Here is a 23,486-nt window from a genome sequence, read left to right on the forward strand (position 1 = left end):
GTTAGGGGAATTAGGCAAGTTGTTGTATAACGATGATTATACAGAAATATCTTAAATGGGGCTAATAATGACTTTAAAATAGTTTTTAAAAAAATTAAAAACTGCTTTTATTCTAGCCGAAATAAAACAAACAAGACTTTTTCCAGAAGAAAAATGTTTATCAGACATACTGTGAAAATTTCCTTGCTCTGTTAAACATCATTTGGAAAATATTTTAATAAGAAGTTAATAATAACAGACATACTTGCATATACACTCACCGGATACGTTATTAGGTACACTTTACTAGTACGGGGTTAACCCCTTTTGCCTTCTTAATCCTTCGTGGCAGAGATTCAACAAGGTACTGCAAATATTCCTCAGAGATATGTCCAGATCGACATGATAGCATCACGCAGTTGCTGCAGATTTGTCGGCTGCACATCCATGATGTGAGTCTCCCGTTCCACCACATCCCAGAAGTGCTCTATTGGATTGAGATCTGGTGACTGTGGAGGCCATTTGAGTACAGTGAACTCATTGTCATGTTCAAGAAACCAGTCTGAGATGATCATATTATGTATAAGTAATTACATGAGCCCATATAAGTGATCATATTATGTATAAGTGATCATATTAGCTAATTTAAGTGATCATATTAGCCAATATAAGTTATCATATTATGTATAAGTGATCATATTAGCCTATATAAGTGATCATATTATGTATAAGTGATCATATTAGCCTATATAAGTGATCATATTATGTATAAGTGATCATATTAGCCCATATAAGTGATCATATTATGTATAAGTGATCATATTAGCCTATATAAGTGATCATATTATGCATAAGTGATCATATTAGACTATATAAGTGATCATATTATGCATAAGTGGTCATATTAGCCTATATAAGTGATCATATTATGTATAAGTGATCATATTAGCCAATTTAAGGGATCATATTAGCCTATATAAGTGATCATATTATGTATAAGTGGTCATATTAGCCTATGTAAGTGATCATATTATGTATAAGTGATCATATTAACCTATATAGGTGATCATATTATGTGCAAGTGATCATATTAGCCTATATAGGTGATCATATTATGCACAAGTGATCATATTGGCCTATATAAGTGATCATATTATGTACAAGTGATCATATTAACCTATATAGGTGATCATATTATGCACAAGTGATCACATTAGCCCATATAAGTGATCATATTATGTATAAGTGATCATATTAGCCTATATAGGTGATCATATTATGTATAAGTGATCATATTAGCCTATATAAGTGATCATGTTATGTATAAGTGATCATATTAGCCAATATAAGTGATCATATTATGTATAAGTGATCATATTAGCCAATATAAGTGATCATATTATAGGCGTATTATAGAGCATACAAACAACTTTAGATCTAGGAAAATGTGAAAAGTTAAAAAGCTTTTTAAATACACTGAATAATATAATCAAAGAGGCGACTCTGAAATTGTGTTTGAGTTTTAGCTCTCAGAAGCTACATTCAAACAGCTCTACAAAGCGATCACACTCCTTTGTAAAACAGAGCACATACTCAAACTCCCCGAAGTCATTTAGATTAACCATTGATATTCACCTATACAAAGTGATGCGTATCTCAAAAGTGTCCACATGTTACTCAGGCACCGCTAATCTTTCTATGTGCTTTTAATCCATTTCAAATGAAACAGGAGTGTGGAAGGTTCTCTTTTTTTTTTGTCAATCCTTACTCTAATCCTCACCTGATCTGTATCCAGCACATATGTGGGAGATCTGCACTGCCTCGTGGAGACATAGAGGTGTGTTTACATTCCCGGCGCACACAAATCTGTGCTTCCCAAAATACCGCAATGACTAATAACGATCTGTTGCTGATGGTGCGATCACATCTGAACTATTAATATTCTGTCTTGACAGTCTGGCTTCTTGGAGAAAAACATACTTTTCTATCCCTTAAAATCATGAGAAAAAATATATACCTTTTCAAAAGCGACAGTAATTGAGATGGATGAAATACAAGCTTTGAGCTAATCGGTTAGCTTTTACTTTAGCTATCCGGTTAGTCAAAAACTGAATCAATTTAGTCAGACAAACTTGCTGCAGTCATTGTTAGCATGTTTCACACATTGTTAACATTGTTTTACATATTAACAGAGTGAATGTTTACATGTAACACACGGCTGACATGTTTAGCAAGTTGATAGCCTGTTTAATATGTGACTAGCCTATTTTAACACTGCTTTAGCAAGTTTAGCTTGCTATCAAAATGTCTTAACACTTGGTTGACATGTAATATGATTTGCTAGCATAGCAAAGATACAGAAACAGTACCACACTCTAGATGAAATACAACCAATAAAGCTGGAATTTGCCATTAACTATCCAGTTTTGAACTCTTACTTATTAGCTAGTATCCAGTTTGTCATAAATCAATTTAGCCAGACAAATGTGCAGCAGTCACTTTTAGCATGTTTTGCACATAGTTAACATTGTTTTGAATTTTAACAGCGTGTTAACATGTAACAAATGGCTGCATGTTTAGTTGTAGTAGTTGAAAGCATGTTTAATATGTGACTAGCATCTTTTTAAGGCAGATTTAGCATGTTTAGCTTGCTATCAAATTGTGTGTGTATATATATATAGAAGATCTTCTCTGAACGCACAACATGTCTAACCCTGAGGCAGATGGGCTACAGCAGCAGAAGACCACACCGGGTGCCACTCATGTCAGCTAAGAACAAGAAACTAAGGCTACAATTCACACAGGCTCACCAAAACTGGACAATAGAAGATTGAGGAAACGTTGCCTGTTCTGATGAGTCTCCATTTCTGCTGACACTTTTGGATGGTCGGGTCAAAATTTCGCATCAAGAACATAAAAGCATGGATCCATCCTGCCTTATATCAATGGTTCAGGTTGCTGGTGGTGGTGTAATGGTGTGGGGAAGATTTTCTTGGCACACTTTGGGCCCATTAGTACCAATTGAGCATCATGTCAACACCACAGCCTACCTGAGTATTGCTGCTGACCATGTCCATTCTTTTATGACCACATTGAACCCATCTTCTGATGGCTACGTCCAGCAGGATAACATGACATGTCATAAAGCGTGAATCATCTCAGACTGGTTTCTTGAACATGACAATGAGTTCACTGTACTCAAATGGCCTACACAGTCACCAGATCTCAATCTAATAGAGTATCTTTGGAATGTGGAGGAATGGGAGATTCGCATCATAGATGTGCAGCCGACAAATCTGCAGCAGCTGTGTGATGCTATCAGGTCAATATGGACCAACGTCTCTGAGGATTATTTCCACGAAGGATTAAGGCAGTTCTGAAGAGGCCAAACCCACTACCTAATAAAGTTGTACCTAATAAAGTGGCCGGTGAGTATACATTGAACACAAATATAAAAACTGGTCTGAAATTGTATTTTCTTGTAGATAAATAAATGCATTTCAGTAATCTCTATTTACCACCTGATTCCCATGAGCAGTAATCCAGTATTAACAAGCAAATAACTCTTCACTTCAATCTAAAACAAAACTAATTTTCATAAAAAGTGATATATGTGTGTATAAAACACAATGAGCCATAAATATGCAGAGCCTTTACTGTCTGGTAAACTGGAATATAATTAGTTTGCAGCAGAGATGGATTTTGTGAAGATCCACACACTACAGTAACACAACTATTTAGTCAATTTGCCCCATAATCTTCAATGTGAGTACTTTAAATGTTAATACAACCTTTGATTATAGAAGAGAGGTTTGCAGCTTGCAGTGAACATCACTGGAGAGCGAGAGAGAGAGATAAAAAAAAAAAGAAAACATGTTTGGCTTGTGTCCCCATCCTAAACTTGTCAAGATAAACTAATTACTGTTATTAAGTCCTCCACTGCAATTGTGATGATGACTGTGAACATGACAACGGGTGCACTGAATGGATTCTGCTCGCTCTCTCTCTCTCTCTCTCTCTCTCTCAATTCAATACAATTCAATTCAATAATTGCTTTATTGGCATGACAAATGTCACAAATGTATTGCCAAAGCGGTTATAAAGTTTACATAAAAAGTAACATAAATAAATATATATATATATATATAAACAGTACACACAGTAAATAGTAGTAGTAAAAAAAGATATTTATATATAATAAGTAAATAAAATATCAACAATACATCATATTTTTCAATATATCACATTAATATTCAGTATATTATATTATTATTCAACATATCTTATTATTCATATAAATCAAAACAAAAATAGATCTGAATAAACTGTACGTTTAACAATCAACATAAAACAGTAATAAAAACAATAATAATCAGTATATTTACAATGATTCATTTATGATCATCTAGGTGTGTGTGTTTTCTCTCTCTCTCTCTCTCTCTCTCTCTCTCTCTCTCTCTCTCTCTCTCTGTGTGTTTTTAATAGATTTTTTATTTATTTATTTTGGAATCAATACCAACTGCAAGACATCAATGTGACAATTATCTCTATTGATAATCTCTGTATGTATGTGTTACTTCATATCTAACCTAATAGCTCATTAATGAAAAATAATATGACTGAGATCACTCCAATGCAGCCAGAAAGATTGTAATTTTGCACTGTATTATTTTGTTCATTCATTCATTCATTTTCTTGTCGGCTTAGTCCCTTTATTAATCCGGGGTCGCCACAGCGGAATGAACCGCCAACTTATCCAGCAAGTTTTTTTACGCAGCGGATGCCCTTCCAGCCGCAATCCATCTCTGGGAAACATTCACACACACACACACTCTTACACTACGGACAATTTAGCCTACTCAATTCACCTGTACCGCATGTCTTTGGACTGTGGGGGAAACCGGAGCACCTGGAGGAAACCCATGCGAAGGCAGGGAGAACATGCAAACTCCACACAGAAACGCCAACTGAGCCGAGGTTCGACCCAGCGACCTTCTTACTGTGAGGAGACAGCACTACCTACTGCGCCACTGCCTCGCCCTGTATTATTTTGTAATATGTATTGTTTATAAGGTAATTATGTTACTTTTTACATTCTATTCTTATATCTAGTCTTCATACCTTGGGGATTGCTAGGCCTACTTTAGGGGGGTTGTAGCCATGTGTCCATCCACAGAGTTTGTAATGTAGTCAAATGTTTACAAATGCAAGCGCTGCTGTTTAGAGCTCATTTCTGGTTAATGATGTCAGAATTTGCCGGTATTTTGGAATGGATGTGTGAATGGACTTTTCCAGAAAAGTTCCGGAACCATCCTCGCCTGTGTAAACAGTGCTTTTTTTAATTTACCAGTAAAGTCGTTCCGGACAATCTCCCAGTATCACTGTGTGAATGGGCCAGCAATGACTCGGGACATTGTTCATATTTCTGTCTCGCCACAGAACGCCATCATAATCATTTCCTTTTAAGTAACACGCGGATGTGTGCGTCTGGTGTGTTTTACTTCCAACTGTCATGTGTGCAGCGCCTCCTGTGTGCGATCCCCTTAAGGATGGAGTCTGCTTTAGTTTTGTGAATCAGTGACTGCAGGAAAAACAACATTACGCTGGATGCCTACATTATCCACTCAAAAGCCGAAAAGCTTTATGAACGTTCAGCTGACAGCGGTAAATGTTTGCGCCTGACAACAGGTTTTGATCTTTGGTTTCATTCTATAATACTGAACCTATTTGTCTATGAAGGTTTGAACTTAGGGCGACGCAGTGGGTAGCACGTTCGCCTCACAGCTAGAAGGTCGCTGGGTCACTGGTTCGATCCTCGGCTCAGTTGGCGTTTCTGTGTGGAGTTTGCATGTTCTCCCTGGTATTGCGTGGGTTTACTCCGGTTTCCCCCACAGTCCAAACACATGTGGTACAGGTGAATTGGGTAGGCTAAATTGTCTGTGGTGTATGAGTGTGTGTGTGTGTATGTGTGGATGTTTCCCAGAGATGGGTTGCGGCCGGAAGGGCATCTGCTGCGTAAAAACTTGCTGAATAAGTTGGCGGTTCATTCCGCTGTGGCGACCTCAGATTAATAAAGGGACTAAGCCGACAAGAAAATGAATGAAGGTTTGAACTTTGAAAGTGTTTAAACAAGAGTGAAAAGTGTGAAAATGTTAATGCCTGTCTGAGAAAAGTGTATAAAGTGTGTGGTGAGGGGTTTTACAGCTTTAAAACATATTACTTGTAAAAAAAACATAAAACTATAATACTATAATACTATAATAACTATAAAAAATAAAGCTGACTACTTCTAAGGTTATTTCACAGCGTAACTCCTGTGATAAATGAGGGACCACTGTATTAATAGTTTATATTACTAATTACTATCATATTTCTCTGCTTTCTGTGTGGAACTCTCCAGAGATATCTGCCTCTGCAGGCGTCTCTGCAGGCCCAGCCGTTGTATTGTACACATGATTTGAATTCAACACGTGTTTTACCCAAAGGCAAAGATGTACTGCTGAAAGGACCAGCATATGTTGTGTGCTGCTGTGCGAGTATCACCTTCAGGCTTCTTAACTATAGCTCACACAATAAGACAAGTTGAACAGCAGCTAGATGAGCACCATCACCAGTACTAACTTACCAGTACTATTACCAATATATATATATATTATATACTACCAAATACACGCACATACAGTATTAATTAGTAAGTAGTAATTAGTAATATAAACTATTAATACAGTGGTCCCTCGTTTATCACGGGTGTTACGTTGTAAAATAGCCTTAGAAGTAGTCAGCTTTATTTTTTACAAGTATTATAGATGTTTTAAAGCTGTAAAACCCCTCACCACACACTTTATACACTTTTCTCAGACAGGCATTAACATTTTCACACTTTTCACTGTTGTTTAAACACTTTCAAAGTTCAAACCTTCATTCATTCATTCATTTTCTTTTCCGCTTAGTCCCTTTATTAATCTGGGGTCACCACAGCGGAATGAACTGCCAACTTATGCAGCATATGTTTTATGCATCAGATGTCCTTTTAGCTGCAACCCATCTCTGGAAAACATCCACACACATTCATTCACACACATACACTACGGGCAATTTAGCCTACCCAATTCACCTGTACTGCATGTTTTTGGACTGTGGGGGAAACCTGGAGCACCCAGAGGAAACCCACGCGAATGCAGGGAGAACATGCAAACTCCACACAGAAATGCTAACTGACCCAGCCGAGGCTCAAACCAGCGACCTTCTTGCTGTGAGGCGACAGCACTACCTACTGTGCCACCATGTTGCGTATATATATATATATATATATATATATATATATATATATATATATATATATATGGTTGACTAAATGAATATTGTTTGAAACGTATACAATGCAGGGTTCAACGCTAAGGATTTTTTCTACTGGTCCGATCGGGCCAGTGGTTCAGATTTTTACTTGCCCTACCAAATTTTCACTGGCCCCACCGAAAAAAAGGGAAGTTAATAGCTATTTTTTGCCACATATTTTAAATAATCTAGAATTTTAATACTTAAAAACATGTTAACAAAAGTGTTTTCCAAACAAAAAGAGCAGGGTAAAATGTGGAGGTATTTTATTGTGGTTGGAAATTATTTAACAAAAGGTGGCTGACTTGTCAAACTGAAGGCAAACCGTGCAAAACATCACTTTTTTTCATTTTTTTAATCATTTTTTTTATTTATTTGTTTGTCGCATTGTTCACACGTAAATGTCTGCTTCCAAGACGTTAGAAACAGCCATTTTGTTTTAGCCTTATAATGTGATGTTGCTGCCATGTTGCTGTTTCTTCGCTGTACTGGCTTTTACCAGGTTACGGAAAAAAATAGCATGCTCAAAACATCAAATCAGACAAGAGGAACCAAAAAGCAATATGGTGTTAATGACATCACAGAGTAGGCAGTATTTGAAGACTAAACTTAAAATGCACGCAATTGACAATAGTCGCAGACCAATTAATTGTTGCAGTGGCAGCAGTGTCCCAATCGGGCCAGTAATTATCCTGTCTACTGTCCCAAGCGTCTCTCACGCTGGCCCTGGGCCACCGGGCAGTCCTTATTGTTGAGCCCTGCAATGTTAACAAAAGTCACTTTGTTAAACTGTATTGTTGAATTTTCAACATCAAAAGTCGACAGAGCACAGATCAACATCCCATAATGCAAATAAACAGAAAACACTTGTGAATCACAAAATACAGAAACTGTTAATTACCAGATATATTTTACAGTGTGGAGATTGGAGGACATTGTGTGTTAATGTGATGCATGATTTATAGTCCGCATCTACTAAGCTAAATTCAGTGAACTCATAAATCCAACCTGCTTTCAAATTAAAAGGAAAACAGTATAGTCATCTGACTGATGCACTTCACTTAATGTGCTTTACTTAAGCAGGCCATTTGGCACCAACAACTAAAACCATTTGTCATCTCCCTGATCTATTCATATGGTTTTCTGGCAACTACAATAACACACCCCCCCCCTCCCCCCAAAAAAAATGGCTCAGTGTCTTTACCCCAGGATCTGTCAACCATGATCAGCTACACTGGGTAAGAGCTGCAAAAGGATAGTCTACACAATCGATACAGAATAAAACAAAAACATAAATACGCACACTCATAATCCTCTGTTCTGTTGTCCTATACATTTCATCACCTGCCCTTCAGTTGCTCGTCTCAGCTAAAGCACATCCTGTGTTGCATTTTTCAATTTGTGCATTTCACTCACCACTGACTGAACAAACATTTGGCAAGTAAAGCTGACACAACTCTTTCTTTCATCGAGACCACATTCTGTTCAGTGGATTGCATCATGCTCTTGTTCATAAACTCACAACAGTGAAAGAGTTGTCCTTTTCTTTGCCTGCCACCTTGGCCTTTTGTTAATATTGCTTCTATTAGTGTCTTATTTTTGTGTTATTTTAATATGAGAGAGAGAAAAACAACAACAACAGAAGAACCCAGGCTCAGCCTACGTTAGTGTATAATACATTATAATACATTACACCAGTTCAGATGACAAATCCACTAGAGGGCGCGATCTACAATTTTTGCAAAGGAGAGTTTTGTTGTATGTTTCGGATCCACATCCGTCTTCTACACATTCATAAGAAAACGGCGATTTTCTTACAGATTAGCTAGTGAAACACTGAGCTAAACCCTGCCCTAAACCCAACCAATAGTGTTTTTTAAAAGACACAATAGAAAAGTGCACCCTGACCACGAAGTTTACCTTCACTTTATCATTGCTTTTAAATTTTTGTGAAACTGTGTTTGATAACTGCCCTCACATTAACAAGTCATTGCTTCATTATCTGGCAATTAAAAAAAAAAGATTATTGTTGGTGATCAAGTTTTAAAGCCATATACACTCTTTTTAGAAATATATATATATATATATATATATATATATATATATATATATATATATATATATATATATATATATATATATATATATTTCTAAAAATATAATTCTGACTTCAACTCTATATATATATATATATATATATAGAGTTGAAGTCAGAATTATTAGCCCCCCTTTGAATTTGTTTTTCTTTTTTTAAATATTTCCCAAATGAGGTTTAACAGAGCAAGGAAAATTTCACAGTATGTCTGAAAATATTTTTTTTTCTGGAGAAAGTCTTATTTGTTTTATTACGGCTAGAATAAAAGCGTTTCTTAATTTTTTAAACACCAATTTAAGGACAAAATTATTAGCCCCTTTAAGCTATATTTTGTTTCGATAATTGACAGAACAAACTTATTATACAGTATATTATACAGTATATTATACTGATTATACAGTAACTTGCCTAATTACCCTAACCTGCCCAGTTAACCTAATTAAGCCTTTAAATGTCACTTTAAGCTGTATAGAAGTGTCTTGAAAAATATCTAGTCTAATATTATTTACTGTCATCATGGCAAAGATGAAAAAATTTAGTTATTAGAAATGAGTTATTAAAAGTACATATGTTTAGAAAATATTTTGTCCGTTAAACAGAAATTGGGGAAAATAATAAATAGGGAGCTAATAATTCAGGTGGGCTAATAATTTTGACTGTAATATATATATATATATATATATATATATATATATATATATATATATATATATATATATATATATATATATATATATATATATGTGTGTGTGTGTGTGTGTGTGTGTGTGTGTGTGTGTGTGTTATATATATTGTCTATTGTCTTTCAGACGTTAATAAATCTTTGAATAAACAAATACAGTAACTACAGTAATACAGCAACTTACCAATCTGTATCTAAATATCTAAACTAAGATTAGGAAAGAGAATATAAGAATATAAATAGAATGTTAACAAAAATGCACAGAAATAAGAATAAAGACTGTACGTGCTAACTGATGTTCATGCATAAAACCAGGGAAAGAAATACATTGATTTGGCACCCCCTTAATTAGTTTTTAAGCAATATAATTATCGGTTCTCTTTGTTCAGAGATAAGCACCATCTGTGCAGTCTTTAGCTTTCCGTGCGCCTTTACTTGTTGGCCGCCAGTGCAAAAGTAAGTAAAATGCCTACTCTATAATTGAAATCTAATGTTGTCCCTATAGCTTCCACAATTAACAATAATGGCAGAGCAATGCTTTACACTGAGTTTGCTCCTTTTAATATCTAATCTTAGACAACTTGCAGTATGATAGCATTAGAATAGCTTTTGGACAGTTTTGACATTGATGAAATACTGTATTTGTTTATTCAAAGATTTATTAACGTCTGCAAGACAATAATCTGTTAAACAGGACTCTGCCGGCAGCATCACACTCATTTTATGAGGTGTGTGTCTGTTTATGATGAGATGCGGCTTTTACTGCCTTTTGACTGAAACAGTTGACCTTGTAGTTTCACCTAATTGCCTTTTAACAGTCTCTCTTAAGGTTTTGATTCTAAATACGAGCTTCATTATATGTATATTATTATGTTTATAGTAAAACTAAGATGTATGCGATGAGTTTAAAAGTGTATTTCACTAGTCAAACAAAGCAACACAAAGAATCGCCCACACAAACTACAATATACACCTTTTTTTTTTTCCAACACAGGCTCATTGAAAATACGTAGATGAGCTTACGTTTTTGTGAGTTTACAAAAAACGTACATCAATATATGTTTGACCAATGCTATATCATGATTATTTGTAACTTTTTGATTTAGTGGTTAAATCGAATGAAATCGATTAGTACGAATGAAAGTTAGTACGCTTTGCTTATCTTATCAATGACGATTGGGTTTAACCCTCCGGTTGTGTTCACACCCGTACTTTAGTGTTCCCGATCAAAATTGACCCGTCTGTTTTAACTGCTCTTATATTAGCACAAACATAATTTTTCTCCACCAAATTTTTAGTCAACATTCTTTAGCTGTGAACTATGTCTCAAAGTAGTGTTTAACATGATGTTACAGAATTAGACATAAAATAACTGCAATAGAAATAGCGCTGAAAATATATTACAAAATGAACAACAGATGACAGAAACCAAAATACTTTGTTTCATTACTAATAGACAGCCCGCTAAAATAACTATCACAGGGTCTGACTAAAGAAATTGAAATTTTGATTCATCTGAATGATTTATCAACCAGTAAAGCACAAACAAAACGCTCTCCTTTCCTGTATTCTTTTGAGTGATTGAATTTTCAATCCTTCAAGTGTACTAATATAGGGAATAGTGACTGAGGGTATATACGGTGAGCATGAACACAGAACTAGCCCTAGTTATACTTTGGTCATTTTTGAGCGAGATAATAACGGTCTAATATAATAAAATAATTGTTGCTAACCTAAGCTAAAAGTGCTCCTGCTAGACTTGGCTAAATGGAGATTGGCAGAAAGAAAGAACGAAAGAAAGAAAGAAAAAAGAAAAAAAGGAAGGAAGGAAGGAAGGAGGGAGGGAGGGAGGGAAGGAAGAAAGAAAGAAAGAAAGAAAGAACGAAATAAAGAAAGAAAGAAAGAAAGAAAGAAAGAAATGGGGAATACAGATGAATTTACATAACAGACACCTAGTCTGTGTGAAGATATGATGCACTGTTTTATCAGGAAGTTGATTCATGTTGGAGGATCTAACACTTTCATGTCAATTCATAACCTATTTAGTATCTAATCCATATGAATTTGTATGATCTCATTCATACAGTTTTGTACAATTTGCTTATCCGCAATGAAAATTGGGTTTAGGGGTGGGGTTTGGTGCCACGCCTCCATTTAAAAATCTTACAATTTTGTACGACTGAACTCTTATGAATTAGCCACTAAATTGACAAAACGTAAAATGGAGGATCACCACATAAGCACGTAAAAGAGATGTGCAAATGTGTGAGTAATGTGTGTGAGTGGGTGAGTTGGGGTAGTGTGTATGGCAATGTTTTCGGTCTGATGTATGAATATAGCCTGGAAACCCATTCATTTCCTACGGCGGTCACTTTTGACCGGGAACACCACAGGTGTAACAAGGTTGATTCAAAATTCAAGGAAAGAGGTGATCATCACTTTTATATGTTCAAATGCAAAATGTGGAGGATATCCTGAGGTCTTTAGGCAATCAGATGTAAAACACACAATTTATGAGTGATTTAATTTCAAATCGGTCTGAATACGACAGGAAGGTTAAACAAGTTTTTGGTGCTAATCACTAGCTCTTCTTCAATACATTTTCGTTCTAATTCAAGACTTACCAGATAAAGAAAGAAATAATTTTCTGCAACGCATCCACCTATTCTACAAATCTAGAACTCACTATTCATTATTAAACATGACGGTAATTAAATGAGACACTGTGTTTCAATGCACTTGCAGTTTAATATAATTGGGAAACGGTAGATCGGCAGGATCAGCGTCCAACTTAACCTATACAACAAGGTTACAACCTCACTCCCACATTCGTCAGTACAGTGCCCTACAGGTTACAGACTCATTTGAATGCTGTTTGTGATACTTCAATGTAAAAACGGCTGTATTATTGGCTATTAAAAGAAGCATTGCAAACTGCAGACGGGCTATCAGCTTTCACCTCTCACTTCTTAAATGGCTGAATGTGCTTCGGGGTTGGCGGCCCCATGGGAGAAAGACTCATGAACCTTTTGTTGCATTTGAACATTTTTCAGGGTTTGTTGTCCCCGCACCCTCCAGGAAACCATCAGCGAGAAGCAGTAAATCAATACGATCGCCACAAGGGCAAATGACAACCTGTTTAGTTTAGCTGCCTGTTTCGTTTCACAACATGTGGTCTGCTCCTCTAAAGTAAAACCTGATTCAGGGAGGCAAAAATAAATAAATAAATCAAATCCGGCAGTAAATCTGATTTTATTGTAGGGGGTCTTGGCTGGTCACCATTGCTGACCCTTGTGTACAGGCAAATAGAAGCATAATGTCTACCATGTCATAATGAAATAATGAAGATACATCCATTAAATCATATGGATGTAGTCATATGACATGATTTTATGACCTGGCCACTTAAAACTTGGACATATGAAGACATTTCATTGATAAGTAGAGCATAACAGTTTATTAAAAGTGAATTTATCAGAGATTATAATAAATTATAAGTGTAATGATCGGTCAGATGAAGTGTATAAGTGAATAGTACAAAGACAGATGGCAGCTTCAAGAGTTCACACTTAACTGATGATTGATTATAAAGCTTGTTTGGCATGCTGTCCCGGGAGAGAACCTTGAGCTCATGAGATCCTCGAGCCCGGGGCTCCCTCCCATTTGCAGGGCGAGAGGGGAGTTTGAGCTCAGGTAGATGTCGAGAACTCCCCTGCTGTAGTAGCTGATGGACAGATAGAAGAGATAACTGCTTACTAGGAGCATGTCTATGGTGCCGATTTGGATTAGTCAATAAACTTATGTTGCATGTTTTTGGACGGTGGGAGGAAACTGGGGAACCCAGGGTAAACCCATGTGAGCACGGGGAGAACGAGTAAACTCCGCACAGAAGCGTCAGCTGGCTTGGTAAGGATTAGAACCAGTGATGTTCTTGCTGTGAGGCAACAGTGCTAACCACTGGGCCGCCGTGCCACCCATCTAGGAAAGGAGGAGGAGTAGGGGTGGAAGGGGGGATTCTTCAAAACAAAGATGGTTGTCATATAGAAACTTAGGGTATTTACAGTGGCTTAGGAATCATCTGATTGGTGAATCATAGATTGAATAATGCAAGACCAGCCACAAGCAATCATAAGCATGTGATCCTCTTGAAATTAGTTAATAAATAAACTCCATATGTAGTAGGGATGTCTGACTTAAAACTGACATTTCAACACAGTGTCGAGATCCCGAAGTGCAATAATTTTGAAACAATGCACCGAATCATGATCCGAAACACCCAGGTCACGTGACTAAAGTATTTCCAAACACCCAGGTTATGTGAATTAAGTGTTTCGAAACACCCAAGTCACGTGACTAATGTGTTTTGAAACACCAAAGTCATGTGACAAAAGTGTTTTGAAACACCAAAGTCATGTGACAAAAGTGTTTCAAAACACCCAGGTCATGTGACTAAACCCAGGTCATGTGACTAAAGTGACTAAAGTGTTTCGAAATTCCCAGGTCACATGACTAAAGTGTTTCAAATCACCAGGTAACGTGACTAAACAGATACAAAACATCAGTAATTGCAAAAGCGTTTTGAGACCCTTGGGGAACACCCATCTCACCCCCCCCACCCCCCACTCCCTTTCTCCACTTGTTTTAATTACGATTGGCAAAACTGTTCAAAGCTACCATGCATATTAATGAAGTTGCACCTGATTCACAATAGAGCGCACTGGTTGGTTCAAACCGAGTCTTTCTCTCGAATTAATGATGAGAACTTAAAGATGTCATGTTCTACCTGCCAGTAGAGACATCCAGTCTGCATGCTGGAATTTACACAAGGATCTAATTATCGTGACTCAGTTTCAAAATTTCTTTCCAAACCGTAAGAACAAATTTGCTTGAAATAACGCAAAAACATCCAATTTTCACTTTTTTTTTGTGAAATACATGTGTCCTAATAGTGTTTATAGCAATGTGGGACACATATATGACTCTCAGCAGCTCAAAAAAATGTGTTTTGATGTTTCTTAACCTTTTAAGGATGATTCAATTATTTATTTTAACACACTGATCTAAATAAGATCTAAACCAAATTACGCTGATTATGGGAATTAATGTAATGGCTCTTAAAGAGAACAGATACAAATCTGCACTACACTATATACCTCTGAGGTCACTTAAGCTGTCTTACAAGTCCTTCAAACAAGAACCACGAGGATCACTAATATTCTTCTCTTTTAAGTTACAGACTCCATGATAAGGCGTAAAAAGACTTTCAAACATGTTTCTAAATCTACAATGATTTTCTTTTTCTTTTCCTTTCATACAAGTTCATCTAAAGTACACAAAAGAACAATATAACAATTCAACTGCAAGATGAATTATGTCTACACTGTGAAACTCAATTATGCACACATTATTTATCTGATTGACCAGTTCTGTGACGGCAGAGTTCAATTTCCTTTCCTTTATGTACTTTATTGTTTTTTTCCACTCTGTGATCTGTAACTTTTACAATTAAATTGCGCTTTCAGGACATGAATGTCTCCTGTCATGTGACTGAATGTGTTTGATTTTGATGGGCTTGTGCTTCTGACCCTCTTCAGTTCTGTCAGAAGCTCCCGCGAAACGGCATTGTGTAGTTTAATAGCAAATGTCTGTTTATACTCCGCTATGTACGCTAGTGGTGTTATACCTGTCACAAAGTTTGTTTTATGCATAGTAAGACCCATATAAGCCATATCAGGTAATTATGATTACAGTAGGAGCTACAGTGGAAATCCAGGAACAATTGGACACCCGTTACCAGACTTTTATGCATTTCTCAGTGAATATAGGTCATATATTTTAGTGCATTTGAACAAAACAGATTTATTCAATGGATGTATTTATTAAAATAATATTTTAGTCACTTAATATCTTTAGAAAAAGGAACATAATATTTAAGAATTTTAATTTATGCTAAAAATTGGGAAAAATACAAACTACAAAACTTCAATATGATTTTATAATTTTTTTTGTTTTGAATTTTTAAGTATATTATTCCCCCTGTTTTTGGGCTGTTATCTTAAGTTATTTTATTAGATCAATGATTAAAGGAACCCAAAACTTATCAATGTTAACAAAATGAATGATTGAATGGATGAATTAATTAATTATTAAAAATTTTAATAATCACGTGTGACTTAACTGAAAAGTAAGCATGTTAACAAAATGAATAAATAAATAAATAAATACAAATTATAATTAAAAAAAACAAGTTATAATTAATAAATACAAATTATAATAAAAAATAGAAAGTATAATAAATAAATACAAATTATAATAAACAAATAAATAAATACAAACTATAATAAATAAATACACATAATAAATAAATAAATACATACGTAAATAAATAAATACAAATTATAATAAATACATTACAACAAATTATATAATCAAATGTATAACAACTAAAAGTTAATCATGTTAACAAAATTAATAAACAAATAAATACAAATTATAATAAATAAACAAATAATACAAATTTTATTAAAGAAATATATACAAATGAAGAATTTATATTAATTATAATAATTAAATGTATAACTTATTTGAAATTTAATCACATTAAAATAAATAAAATAAATACATGAATAAATAAATACAAATTATAATATTCAAATGCATAACTTAACTGAAATTTAGTCATGTTAACAAAATAAATAAACAAGTAAATGAATACAAATCATAAAAAATAATAAATAAATACAAATTATAATAAATAACTAAATAAATACAAATTTTAACAAATTCATAAATACAAATCATAATAAATAAATAACTACAAACTATAAAAAGATAGATATAAATCATAAAAAATAAATAACTACAGTTTATAATAATCAAATGTATAATTTAACTAAAATTTTATCATGTTAACAAAATAAATAAACAAATAAATACAAATTAAAATAAATAAATACAATTTATGAATAAATAAATAAAAACTATAATAAAAATAAATAAATACAAATTATAATATAAACAAATACAAATTTTAATAAATAAATAAATAAATAAATACAAATTACAATAATTTAATATAACTTAACTGAAATTTAATCATGTTAACAAAATAAATAAATAAATAAATAAATAAATAAATACATATTTAAATAAATACATATTTAAATAAATAAATAAATAAACGTATAAATATAAAATAACTACCCATAACTTATAAAACTTGTACACTTGAGTGATTGATGGAGGTTTTGATTGTTGTGAACTAATAAAACATTTTTTTCCTTCACCTAAACTCACAGCATAAAGGTGTGAATGATACGAAGGTGAGCAAGTAAAGACAGAACTGTCATTTTGGATGAAATATTCCTGTAGCTGCTATAGCTCGACAGAAGTGTCCAAATGTTCAGCGTGCTCTGGTAACTCTTAACCACTGGCAATTTACCGCTAGCCTTGCTTCAAGGGCCTTCATCTTATCACTTCCCTGCCGATGTATTGACCCGGCACATAAATAGTGCCACCCACTCAGCCTTACCTTTAATGACCACATGCCAGCGAGTGCACAAAAGTAGGCCACTGAAAATAAGACTGCAAATTGAACTTTGCATCTGATGTGGGTTTTTCTGTGTTTCGACTCCTTATGAGGTGGAAACAAGTCTATGTTATTTCCATTAAAGATGAAAACATATGAAACAACATAATTATATTGCCTCCCCAGTGTTCCGCTCGCAATTACTGTACATGTGTTAAGCAGAATGCGTCAAGTTTAAAATAAGAGCCCTTATTCAAAACATTTAGATGATGGACTGTGGAATTTATGCATTTAGTTAGTACAAAGCCACGTCTGGAGATGTTTTGAAGGACGACTGCATTGATAAAAAACGTTTTAGCTGCAAATTTGTTTACTTCCGATGACGGACGCAATAGTGTTGCCAAGGCTACGCTTATGAACTGTAAAAGAGTAGTACATTGTCAAATTACTTTTAAGAGTTCACCTATTGCTCTCCAAAAACCCCCCAGACTATTCAATCTCGCAGAGCCATTGCTGGCATGAGATAAGATGAAGAATCCATGAGGCTGTGGCTAATCTTGAGTTTCCACCCGCTCTGCGTTGTAAAGGATTTCAATGCTGCCATTTTCTCCGCGCGTCAGGTATGATTTGGAAGTTTCTGTGTAGGAAAGGCTATTTCCCCCCCCTAATTTATAAGTCACGTCAACATATGCTTTGAAGAGTGACTTTTTTTTTTCTTAAAGGGAAAGCTCACCCAAAAATGTAACCATGCTTGACCAATTTGTGTTGTGTTCTCTATTAAATGCACTGAATAATGTATATACTAGAGCTGTGAACCTACACTAGTCTCACGGTTCGGTTCGGTTACGATTATAATGCCATCGATTCGGTTCAATTCGATATTTCGGTGCATCACGGTGCATTGACGGTGCTTTCCATACAGTTTTATATTTTCTTCACAGCAGCATTTCTTGTATTAAAATGTATGAATATATTTATTTTTATACACTATTTGTAATACAATTTTGTCATTTAATACAAACAGACAGATATATAAACTGTAACTATAAACAAAACAAGCATTTAGTAAATAATATAATAAAAAAATAAAAAAATAACTATCCAGCTCTATTTTTGATCCTGGTCTAGTTCTCTTACACCCCTTTGATTGGTCACACCCTCAAAAAAACAACGGTTGCGATTGGCTCTTGCGCGCTGCGTTCTTCACAGATGAGTGATAATGATAAGCGGCAGGCGGCAGCGGCAATCTCGCAGCTGATGTATGATAGACACGGTGGAGAAAACTCTGCAGACACGCGCTCGTTTCTGTATGCAAAAGTAACGCTGTAAAACAGCCGAGAAGAGAAGAAAAGCCACGCCAGCAGGTCAAATGGGCCACTGTGTGTGTGAGAAAGAGAGAGAGAGAGAGAGAGACAGAGCGAGAGAGAGAGAGAGAGAGAAATGGAGTAGGCTACTTTCATTCTCTCGAGCTCAGTGAAATAGGGGCTATTGTTGTATATGTCAGTGAAAGACTGATCCAGCAAACACACACAGTGAAATTGTGCACAGTTTATGAGTTTTAAGTAGTTAAAGCGCTGTAAATACTCGCGATCGCCTCCCTCGCGACAGAGCGCATATGAGGTAAATGACGTCAGTAATCGGTTATGATTATTACTGAACCGATGCCGAATTGTCCGCGTCTGCATTGCAGTGCACCGAAGAAACGATTAATTTTGACACCCCTAGTATATACAGTTGAAGTCAGAATTATTAGCCCTCTTGTTTGCTTTTCCTACAATTTCTGTTTACCGGAAAGACACCTTTCTAAACATAATAGTTTTAAACAGCCCCTACTATGGTCATGTTTTGGTTTTGGGGGTCTCCAACAACAGGCTGATCTGCATGCAAGGTCATAAAACACGTTCATTGTCTTATAATATGCATTTATTTTTACCTAATTATCCCAATTACTCCCATATGATTCGTTCAAGGACCATTTCATTCCTCCGATTTGTTGTTCCTCAGCGTGAGGATAAACTGTGCTAAGTGGTCTGATGACCCAGTCTATTACGATTGGTCGACTGCGTTCAGTGCAAGACAGAGAGAAACGCCCAACACGGCTTAATTAACAATTTTGAAGTAGTCAGAGTGCAGAGTGTATGTGTCAGCCCAATGCAGGAGTGCATTCAAGCAGTGCAGTTTAACACAAGCACATTGGTCTATTCTTAACCTTAAAGGGTCACGAAACACCAAAACACATGTTTTTCAGCTGTTGACAGTCGTATATGTGTCCCACACTGCTGAAAACACTAATAGGACACCTATATTTCACCAAAAAGTGTAAATTGGTTGTTTTTGCGTTATTTCAAGCAAATTCGTACTTCCGGTTTGAAACGAATTTTTGAAGCTGCGTCACGGTCATGACATAATAGCGTGTATTCCAGCGTGCAGACTGGGCGTCTGTGCCAGAGTGTGTCTTATTACGTCTTACAGTGTGATGCATTAATGCATGAGTAAAGCTTGGTTCAAACCAATCAGCGCGCTCTATTGTGCAACTTCATTAATATTCATTACTATCACAGTGTTTTCAGGACAGAGACGCCACGTTGTGTTGGCAAAACAAGCGTGAAGTGTTGCTTTTATAGTTTGCTGCAGTTAAGTTTCGTTTTCATTTTCTCTCTGTGAGAGCTCAGCTGGAGTCACGTGCGGATTAACAGTGTACGCGACGCTCGACAACAATAACTTACGTGTCTAAGGAGGATTATTGTTTACCTGAGAGCTGTTCTCATCTGCAAACGCTGAGATCCGGATTCGCTTGTAGTCTTCTCTTAATAAGGACGCGGCTCTAGTTGATGGTGATTGTCCTGTCTCTACAGATTTGGTAAGTGAGCGACCAGTGCTCTATGTTTATTCAGTTTGTTCGTATCTAACAAACTATTGCACAGAGTGTAAACACGTTAGCACCACAACCAAACTTTAACCTCGTGTAGGGTTTTTACAGCATTTAGTGACCAGAATAACACGCGCGGCTTTCTGACGCTACCTGCCGTGTGCATCTAAGTTTCCGGGAAATGCGGAGGTTTTTTTTCTCTCATTCGCCGTGCGGTATCAAACATTGCATGAAAAATACACGCTTAGAGCAGCTCCTCGAATCAAATATCTCGTTTGTCGCGAGGGACATGAATGAATTCCCTGAATGAAAGAGCCAAACTCCAGTTAAAGTCCACCATTTAATAATTTGCCAAATAATTCAACTACAGATGTCCATGTAGGTTAAACACCATCACTTTCTCCTGTGTGTGTGTGTGTGTGTGTGTATTTTGACTTTGAAACTCGTGCGTGCCCAGATACACTCCCACACCATCCCACTTTTCTTCCTCTGACACTCCCCCCTTAACATTGCTGACACGCCCACTTTTCTGACTTTTTCCAAAGTAGAGGTGTGAAAACACCCTGCTGAAACGAGGGGGTTTCATGTCATGGTTTCATGTAAAAACAATGACACACATTCAGTATTAATCAACACAGCGGCAAAAGCTGAACTATTCTAAAACTTGACGGCTGGACACACACATTAATAATAAAACAACTAACCAGCCAAACAACCAAAAAAACAAACAAACAAGTAAATAATGCATAATATTATTTGCATAATTATATTAGACCTATTGGAAACCCCAAACATATTTAAAATGTGCCACAGGTTTATCTGTACTTATGTTATTAGCAGAAGTTATGGCATAGCCTGATAAATCAATACATCGCTACTTTACTTACCATCCTCACATCTGCACTCGTCTCCTAGTGAGAATTAAAGTATTAGCCGGGCTTTTCTGAGAGATAATAGTGCGAATGCTCCATGTAGATTCTGACTCATTAATCTAACCTGAAATTGAGCATTGATTTTTCATCAGCTAAACCTCATTACGATGCAGCTCACATTGATAAGCTGTGCTTAAAAATGAGCGGCAACAATCGGCTGTGTTTTTGTGCGCAGTCGCCTGAATAGCAATAAGCAAAAGCCATCTAAAGAGGAAAGCAGCGCAAATAGTGACTCAAATGTTGCCATCTGCTTCTCCTTAAAGAGCGCTTTCCAAAGCAGCATCAACACAGCGAGAGAGTCGTCTTGCTTTAAATCTCAGGAGCTTTTTTTGCCGCTCGCTGACGTTACGTCCTGCAAAACAACAATGCCTCGGCGAGAGCAACAGCCCATTAGTTGTTCTGTAAAATAAGGAATAAATCACTTAAACAGCTCCTCATAAATAGCTGTAATTGTTTAACTGACCTCAGAACCATTTTCTCTCATTACCAGTAAAAAGGAGGGAAACGAAACAGTGGGCTTTTAACACAGGCAGCGCAATTGGTACAGTTGCAAATTAGTCTAGTTGCCAGGGCAACATAGTGCCAAAAATCAGGCTTGATTATGCTGCCATCATTGACCCAGCCCACACTGCGCACACACACACACACACACACACACACACACACACACTGCTCTGTCCCCTTTGTCTCGCTCTATAATTAACAAGGTCAAATCTGTGGTGCTGGTTTTGTTTTGTTGCCTTCGAGAAGGAAAAGCCTTTCTTGTTTTTTTGTCCTTTGCTCATTCTTATTGCACAGAATTATCTGTTGTTCTGAATGTGAGCTCAGTGTGTGTGTGTGTGTGTTAGTGAGGTTTTCCAGCATATCACTTCAGAGTTGTAGTGTGTATCAGCTGCAGTACCAAACTCAACCACTACCTGGCCTACATCATACCGGATACAGTATATCAGGAGAGGGTTTTCTGTTTACTCTATACCGGTCATCTGAAGAACAGTTGTTTGGCTCATACAAGCAGACTTGAAGTAGGAAACCTGGATGATGCCATCTTTAGTTCAAGGGCACTATAAAGGGCACTAGTCTGCTTTGTTTTTTTCAGTATTATTATTTTTCAATCTAATCTCACAGGCAGTGTTGGGCAAGCTACTTGAAAAATGTAGTGAGCTAAGCTATTAGCTACTCTACTTTAAATTTAGCTTAACTATATATATATATGCACACACACACACACACACACACACACACACACACACACACACACACACACACACATATATATATATATATATATATATATATATATATATATATATATATATATATATATATATATATATATATATATATATATATGAGTAATATCACACCACTAGCAGTGCGAAATGGCTGTATATCAGCACTGGTGGGAGGTGTGCGTTAGCATTCTATGCTGATATACAGCCACATATCGCACTGCTACTCGTGTGATATTGTGTTTATACAACAGTTCGATGGCACAATCGTGTATATAAATAAGAAAATCAAAAACGGAGAGTCTAAAAACCCCTTTGTATTAGGAACTACTTTCTTCCGCATTCCTTCACAGCTGACGTCAGAACAGCAGAAGCCGTTACTAATCCACCAACATCACTTTAGAACTAGTGTTTGAATGGCTCTTATAGCGTAATGTCTAAAGTGATTACAAAACAGCTGATTTTGCTCACACTTAAGGATTATAAGGCTGAACGTGAAATGAAATACCATTGGTCTACAGAGATGTCCTCTTACATTGTTATAGTCTACAGTGTTTCTCTGTTGCAATCAGAATATGACAATAATTAGCTGGCTGTATGCACGCACATGATACACTTATTTAAATATGTCTTAATATATGTGGGCATGTTTATAAAATATACAGTACGTGTTTTAAAACTTTTAAAACAACCATAAAGTAAAACAAATGTATTTCCCGCGTTAAAAAATATCTAAAAGGCATGTAGGAAAGGCTTAATTTGTGCCGGAACAAGCCGGATCTGGATCTGGCTCCTCATTTCTTCAGCTCTTCACTTTCTTCCGTGACCTCCGAACCC

The 23,486-nt window shown here is 35.9% G+C and overlaps 2 protein-coding genes across 2 annotated transcripts in view; one reads left to right on the forward strand and one right to left on the reverse strand.

Moving 5' to 3' along the window:
* The window catches only part of csf3r (colony stimulating factor 3 receptor), a 320,054-nt gene that overhangs the window by 224,227 nt on the left and 72,341 nt on the right, over nt 1–23,486 (reverse strand). The window lies entirely within an intron of this gene.
* Nucleotides 1–23,486, forward strand: part of LOC137487869 (uncharacterized) — a 240,859-nt gene that overhangs the window by 139,779 nt on the left and 77,594 nt on the right. The window lies entirely within an intron of this gene.

Source organism: Danio rerio, chromosome 16 (assembly GCF_052040795.2).
Source record: "Danio rerio strain M-AB ecotype USA chromosome 16, GRCz13ab, whole genome shotgun sequence".
Lineage (NCBI taxonomy): Eukaryota > Metazoa > Chordata > Actinopteri > Cypriniformes > Danionidae > Danio > Danio rerio.